At 37.4% G+C, this 8,387-nt stretch overlaps 1 long non-coding RNA gene across 1 annotated transcript; it reads right to left on the reverse strand.

Moving 5' to 3' along the window:
* Window positions 1-1,023: 1,023 nt before the first annotated feature.
* Window positions 1,024-5,107, reverse strand: LOC136404457 (uncharacterized). The gene is made up of 3 exons (XR_010751253.1): window positions 4,893-5,107; window positions 4,241-4,338; window positions 1,024-1,281 (listed from the first exon to the last, which is right to left on the reverse strand). It is a non-coding gene; the product is annotated as an uncharacterized lncRNA (long non-coding RNA).
* Window positions 5,108-8,387: the final 3,280 nt, after the last annotated feature.

The following is an 8,387-nucleotide window of genomic DNA, read 5'->3' on the forward strand; positions in this document are numbered from 1 at the left end:
AAGCTTTAGTGGGGGTCTCTGCAACAGCTATCAAGCCAGCTCAGACCAGGACTGCTTTTCCAAGGACCTCTGATGCAGGATCCAGTGGTAACTGGAGGGAGGGTTAGTTCTGTGAGATTTGTGACTTCTGTCTCTGGAGAGGCAGGCAAGCTGATATCACGGTGTTGAGAACTAAAGTATCTCAAGAGACCATCTGTTTCAGCCCTGGCTTTCATGAGGGTAAGGTATCACTACCCCCAAGAGGCAGCTGAGGTCTTGAGAGGTTAAGCGATCTGCCCCAAATCTCAGAGCTAAGGAATGGTGGATGGCTATATGTATGTGTGTGTGTGTGTGTGTGTGTGTGTTTGTGTGTATGTGTGAAAGTGACAGAGAAACTAGAATGTTGGTAGCTTCTTGCTAGAACTGACTTATCTTCCCCTCATTTGGAGGAGTTTTTCAAGTCCAGGAAAATACAAAGAATAAAATAACAATTACTTATTTTCTTCAGACCCCCATTTAAAACTATTAAAAGATTTTGCAATATTTGCTGCCTGTGTCTTTTTTATATCTACCTGTATATTCTTTAAGAAACACACAAGAAAATACTCATTCATACCCTTGGAGGAAAAAAAAAGAGGGCAAAAAAACATTAGAAACAAATTTAAAAAAAGAAAAAAACGCATTATTCTTGTAAGAGCCAGGGAGAAAAGAGAAAGATAGTAAATAACACCTGTGTTCCCTTGGACCCACACTGCAGGTTCATTCCCTTCTTTTCCTTCAGAAACTGAACAACCAGGTTGAGTCTGGTGAGAGTCCTTCATATTGAGAGCCATGAACAGTATACAGTATTGCTTTACATGTGTTTCAGTGTCATATTTTATGGGTCATCCTGACACTTGAACTTTCTCTACAAAGATCATTGCACAGATGAAACCCACACACATTTAGTTCATTAATTTTTAACTGGCATTTGGTGTACAAATCACATTTTATTTAAACAATTCCCTCCAAGGGTTTATTAAAGATTTGGGCTATTACATTTTTGTTCTAAACCATATCACAGTAAACAACCTGGGACATGCTTTCCTGTGCATGTGCTTCCTTGGAGATGGAATTTCACATTGGTTATGCATATTTTCATTTGTCCAAGATATTGTCAAATTGTTGTCCAAAGTGGCTGCAAGAGGTATATTCTCTCCAACTTGAATGAGGGATTCCATGTCTGTAAATCCTTCCCAGTAATTAATAGTTTTAGCCTTTTTAGTTTTTATAAAGCCGATTGAAATATTGTTCATCATTTCACTGTGCAAATAAAAGATAAGAGACTAGATCAGTGTCCAGAACACTTCTACATATGTGGAAATGTAACTGTGAGAGGACCCATGAGGAGACAGCAGACTCAACTCTGCCAAAACTGTGAGTTAAGCATAAGGTGTTTTACCACTTTTGCCATCTTTGTACATTTTTTATCATGATAGTGATTTAGCTATATTTAAGGACAGTGATACAGAGTGGTTAGCCTTCTATAGAAAAACATTTGACAGATAAAATGCTATATAGTTCATATTTGAATTCTTTCTCACAAGTAAACTTCTTGATTATATAGGTAAAAACAAACAAACCAAAACCCAGAAACTTTAAATGACGTATTCAAGATCTCTCAAGAAGGATTTTTATTTTTTTTTAAGAAAATAAATTTCAGAATGGTTGAAAGTTTGGCTGCAAAACATTGAAAAAAAACTAAGTGATCCTTATGGGCTCCATCTCATGGGGTTTCCTCATGATTTTATGCGCAGCAGATGCCATTTATGACAGTTTTTCTCTGAACTGAAGGCTAAAGCTGGACTATAAAAGATGCTAACTAAATATTAGTTGAATGAATAAATAAGTCAAAAGAACAAGTATATAAAAATCTCTTGGTGTGTTCATGCATTTGAAACATGCCTCCAGCAGATAAAAATATTCTGTCTTAAGGGAACCACATACCCAACCTATCCCCCAATCCTTTCCCCTTTTGCCTCTTAGTCCCTCCATGAGAAACTTAATTGCAGACTGACCCAAATAAGGGGGCAGTTAGTAAAGATGCTTAAAGTACTGAATAAACAGATTTTATGGAACAATTTTATAAATTAAAACAGGGGACACAGGTTATAAACATCATTAGGGATATAGATGAATAGACTATGTAAATTTTACGGATATTATCACTAACATGTACAATACATCGCAGGATAAATTATATTCAATTTTATAGAAATTGATGTAAAAAATGTAGAAACAATGTCTTTTTAAATAACTTACCGATGAGATGACATCTAGAACATTAAGCTAAAATCATTCTAAAAGTTGGCTGCATATTATTAAGTGCAGTTATTTTGAGAGGAATGAGTGATTAACTTTATTGATTAAAAGGAATGTTTTTCAGATAAAATACCAAGGTGTAAGAGTGCTAACGGTGGGTTTGAGAATGATAGTTATTTCATGAGATTTAGTAGAATGGGTTTATGTTGAAACCAGGAAAATGTCAGTGAATATGAAATTAACAAGAAATGAATAGATGGAGAAAGAGACTGCAATGAAAAGAGATATGGTGTGTGGCTTGAGAACCAGACAGTATTCTGGTAAACGCCTCCAGTCCTAATGTGACAAAAGAGACAATCACTTTCTTAACTCCTGTAATTTCTATGGCCATGATTCACTCAGATGGTGTCAGGGAGCAAGAATTTGCACCACAGTCCTCAATCTAAAGTCAAGCTTTGGAAGAGGAAATGAAGACTAACTTTCCCATATTTGGAAGTGACAAGTTTGGCGAGATGGCATAATACTTCTCTTGGAGGAGCTGTGAGTTTTCCACTAATCCTGGTTGTTACTCATCTGAAGGCCAACGCCTCCACCGGCACAGGGTCCCTTTTTACCTTCCTTGAAGATTCTTTTATTATAGAGCATTTATGTGTTGCATTCAAAGAGTTTGCCAAACATTTTATAATCGTTATTTACTGCTCTTTGTAACAACCTTAAGATACACTTCAGCCCTGCCCTGCCCTTTAAACTTCAGGAAGCAGCTGCTCTTGACACCCGGTACCAACCTTCCAAAGACTCCTCTTGAAATCTTTGGCTGGGGTACTGTTTAATCTAAATCAAAGTTAAGGTTTGGAAGTTTTCGTGGTCAGAAAGGAGAATAGATAATTTAGCTGTCTTTTGTACTTTTAGGATTACGATGATAGCAGATTTGTGAGAAAAGAAAATTCCTTTAAAATGAAAGACTGTGTCTTTGACTCTGGCAATATCTCTCAGTTCTAAAATAAATAAGAAGATATTAAAAGTAAAGAAAAATATATAAATACAAAAAGACTCATTGAAATTTATTTTTCAAACTGTTTGCTGAATGCAATATAGAAAAGTATCAGGAACAGCCTGACCTGTGGTGGCACAGTGGATCAAGTGTCAACCTGGAAACGCTGAGGTTGCCGGTTCAAAACCCTGGGTTTGCCTGGTCAAGGCACATATGGGAGTTGATGCTTTCTGCTCCTCCCCCCTTCTCTCTCTCTCTCTCTCCCCTCTCTATAATGAATAAATAAAATCTTTAAAAAAAAAAGAAAAAGAAAAGTATCAGGAACAGAACATTTTACACTAAAGAATTAGAATTACAAACAGAAATGCCCAACATAGTTTATGCCTCTTAAATCTAATTCTTTTTAGCATTTAAAATGTATACCATATTTATAGTGTGACATTTATTAAAAATAGCATCAGGTAATTGTTTGATGTGGAAGAAATTCCATAAAGTAAATGTTTTAGTTATGCTTGAAAATTATGTTTCAGGCCATACCATGAAGGAAATTTATTAGGATAATTTAAAATATTGCTGATTTTCAATTTATATGTTAGAGAGAATGCTGTTTGTGATTCCAGCAAGCATGAGGGATAGGCTATGGAGCAGAATTCTGGGAGAACTGGTACATATATGAATCATTTAAAGCTAGACTAAACTCGGGAACATTCCATCAGGAATTTCTTGCAAATGAGAATGAGTAAGACATCTTAGGAGTGGCCTTTTGCATTTGTGGTGCTATTTCCCAAGCTTTCTGCCCTAATTTGTCAGTTTTCTGATTGAAAAAGAAGCCCCAATGTGTGCTTGCTTTGCCAGTGCATATTTTATGAGATGTGTATATTATTATGTACACAATAAAATATTATTTGTTAAAAAGAAAGGAATAAAGATGAAATTGGTACACAAAAACAGATATTCAAAGAAACATACCAATAGTCAATTGATCTGAAGAATTTTTCTGAGAATATTTTACTTCATGTGAATAAGGAAGCAATTTGAAATAAGCTGGTCCTCTTCTATTCCCAAATCTCAAGGGAAAGGAGTACACATAGAATATTAAAATCCTCATGAAAATGATAAGAAACGTGAAAGAAAAATTCCATTTTTTCACTCATTAGTCATTTTTACTTCATAAAATAATAGCTATTAGTGAAACAGAAACTTTTACTCATTTTTTCCCTTAACAATGCAACATGGAACTTATTAAAACATAAAGTACTTATCAAGTCATTTATTAGTGGTCATAGGTCTTTTTTATATTTTCTAACCAATTAGTCCCAAAGTAAACATAATTTCTGCCATTCAAGGGATGTTCCTCCCAACTATTTTTTTTTTCTTTTAATTTTAGAAACTACAACTGGCTTATATGCACTGTAACGATGGTGATATTATTCTGCCAAGAGATAGCAGCATTCCTATAGAGTATAAGTAGAGCTGACACATTTATGGCATATATTTATAGGCTCCCAGACATAGTGCTTTGCCATCACAACAGTCAGAACTAGGAACAGAGCCCAAGAATTCAGCTTCTAGTTTCTTATTCTAACAACACTCTACCCCACTACACAAAAAGCCACCTTACCTTGTCAAGAAGAAAGGGTCTTCAGCTCCAGTAAATTGCAGGGCTGTAATTTAAAAAGAAAGAAAGAAAGAGGAAAATAAAAGTAAGGCAACTTTCATTTAAAATGTTTAGGATTCTGGTAAGACATATTGCTTTTCTATCTTTGAATCCTGCTCAAAGTTTTTGTTGAAGTACTTTGCAGTTTTCCCTGAGTGCATAGAGAGAACTCACACAGTTTTCTCTCCCTCTTTCCCCTCCTCTGGCAGCCCCACACTTTCCCTCTGATCCTGCACTGTGGGGTAGTGGAAGGGGCAGTGTTCTTTCCAGAGGAGCAGGAAGTTGATATTGGAAGGGATGAATGGAGGGGCTGCAGGCAGCCAGTGCTGTCTGCTGCCCTGGGATTAAGCATCCTCTTGATAATCGGTTGAAATGCTCACATTTTGGCAATGGGTCATGTTTGTGTGTTCCATTACTATTAGACTTGACTTAATAGAAAATGTTTCTTCAAAATATCTCAAAAATAGTTTAAAAAATAGTTTTTCTTGATGACACAAACATTCAAATTCCTGTATAATCTGCTTTTATAATGAGACTGTAATTGAAGAATGAATGGAGAAGGAACTTGGGTCTCTTGATGCTGTTCAGGTGTTGGAGTTCATCAAAATCAGATCAATTACAGAATGGTCTTTGCACAGGTATGCATGGCTATAAATGCTGTTTCCAGGGCTGTGAAACCTTCACCAAACAGGGAGAGGGCACATCAGCCCCGCTGTTCCATATCAGATGCAATCAGATTTTTTTTTTGTCCCTGTGAATCTTGTTCCTGTTTCTTATTTAGTTTATAAAAGTTGGAGTTACCCAAGTAGAGTTTTCTGCACTATTTTCCTTTTGAAATATGTGTGTGTGTGTAATTTTTATTTTGTTTCTGTCATTGATGAAAGATAGTGGGGTTTTTTTCTTGTCAGTATAGGATGCCTCAAACCATATTCTCCATAATATGCCATATTATTTGTTGAAATATAAAAGAGGCTAGGACATATATGTCTAATACATTACTTGAACACTTGTATGATTTTTTACCCAAGTCAGCCAGTGAATCAGTAAGTTCAGCAACAATGACAATAAATCACTGATGTCGGGGGCTTTGGGACTCAGTCTTGGGGCCTCTTCTCTTCTCAGTCTCCATTCAATCCCTCTATGACCTCGTCCAATCTCCTGCCCTGCTGAAGATGACCAAATTTATATCCCTAGCTCAGAACTCTCTTTGGAATTACAGACTCATATATTCAATGGTTTATAATATTTTGACTTAAAAGTCTCAGGGAAATTTAATTCTCAGCAAAATCCAACTTTGATTTGCTCTCCAAATGTGCTCTACTGCAGATTGCTGCTTAGTCAACCAACAGCAACTTCCAGCTTCCAGCTGCTCTGGCAAAAACTTGGAAGTCATCCTTGTCTTGTCTCTTCTCTTTTCCTGGTTCCCCATATTCAGACTGTGAGGAGGCTGTTGACTTCATCCCACCAACTTTCCAGAATCCCGCTGCCCCTCACGTCTCACCTGGATTACTACAGAGGGCCCCTCACCACCCTCCCTGCTTCAATCCGTACCCCCTTACGATCTCATCTTAACCCCACAGCCAAAATTGTCCTTTAGAACCTGAATCAAGTGTCATGCCTCTGCTCACATATTTGCATCATTCTCTATTTGAATCAGAAATAAAAGCTACAGGGCCATTGGGTCCAATGAGACTCTTTGTGATCTGACTCCCCCTAATTATGTCTTGGAGCTCGTCTACTGCAACTTCTCCCCCCATTACTTTGTCATCATGTCCTTTCTGCAGTTCTTGGCATGATACCTGTTCTTTTTTAATGCATTTTGCACGTTTGTTCCCTCTTCCTGAAAATATCTCATGGTCAATTCTCTCCTCTCTATCATCTTTGTTCAAAGTTTCCTTGACAATGAAGTCTATCCTGAAATGCCTCTTTGAAAAGCACCTTCAACCCCACAGTCTCCATTACCTGTCCTACAGCCTTTTTTTAAAAAAATCACTGCTAATATATAATTTATCCATTTATTATTTTTCTGTATCTTATCATTTTTTTTACCCTCACACCCTAATGCAGAATTTACAAGTAGAGATCTTTATCAGTTTTATTCTGCTGTATCCCAGTCACCTAGAACAGTGCATGGCATTCAGAGATGCTTAATACACTTATCCTGAATGAAGGATGTTTTAAATGTGTGTGGAGCCACAGAGATATGATAGAAAATAATCTATTTACAACACTTGAAACTAAGGAAGAGAGAAGGGAATCCCAAATGAAAAGTCACAAGAGCAAAATCTGCAGAACTTCTCATTAGACAGGGTACCAAGAGCCATGAAAGAATTGGGAGGGATTTAGAATAAATAGGAGGATCCCAGATAATATTTAAGTCACTACTCTCCTTTTGCAGGTGATGAAGCCTTACCTAGGTGAGGTAGCAGCTAGTTCCCTGAGAATCCCTTGTAAGCCTAATGCGAATATTAATAGAGTAGGGATGGATGAGAAAGCTACTCTCTGGTTCTCCCATCCCTGAGCCTTTGTAAGTCTGTTCCTTGTACTTAGATGCCCTTCCCCTGTCTTTTTACCTCATCGACTTGACTTAGACATTTCCTTGGGGTCTTAGTGTGCATATCACTTCCTGGAGCTCCTTTCCAAACCTCTCCCTCTCTCATAAGACTGGCTTCCTCTGCTCAGCGCTCCTGTAACTCTTTACTTTCTCATCAGATTAGCTTTGGAAGTCTTTCTTCCTGACCAGTCTGAAAATTCCTCAGGGCAAAGAATATCTTTGTCCTGTTCCCAGCTAGACTCCTAACACCCAGCAGCCGAGGAATGTTTGTGGGATGAATTACTGTCAACCACACCCTAATCCAGGCTATGTTAACAATTATCATCTACAGAGAACCTGGGATCTGACACTGGCAGGGCTCAGATTTCCCAGTCAGACTGTCTCCCAGTCCCACTGTACCTAATACCTTTATTCACAGAACAATGACTGACTCATCAGGAATATTTTGGAGAAGAGAAAGGGGTCTAAAAACTAGAGTCCTCTCGCTTTGTGTAATTATTTAGTTGGCACATTTTATGGGATATAAAATTTCATAGTTCTTTTCCTTGCTTATCAAGAGCTCAGAGCCCTGTTGGGGGAAAGTTAGTCACATTTATTTATAACATTGAAAACAAGTGGTTTCAGAGAGACATATTAATGCGACCATGGCAGCCTTGCACTTGGGTGGAAGGCTCAAGAACTGTCTTAGGAGACAGTTTGGCACATAAGTAAGGGAAGCCATACATGGAGGAGGCTCCGCTTATTCATGTGTAGCCTGTTTCTGTATATTTAAGTGGGGGGAATATTCTATGACACATAAATTATATGAAGTTCAAATTTCAGTCTCCATAAATAAATTCTATTGAAACACAGCCACACTCATTCATTTACATCCAACAGCAGGGTATCTGCAACTATATGGTTAT

This window comes from Saccopteryx leptura, chromosome 4 (assembly GCF_036850995.1).
Source record: "Saccopteryx leptura isolate mSacLep1 chromosome 4, mSacLep1_pri_phased_curated, whole genome shotgun sequence".
Lineage (NCBI taxonomy): Eukaryota > Metazoa > Chordata > Mammalia > Chiroptera > Emballonuridae > Saccopteryx > Saccopteryx leptura.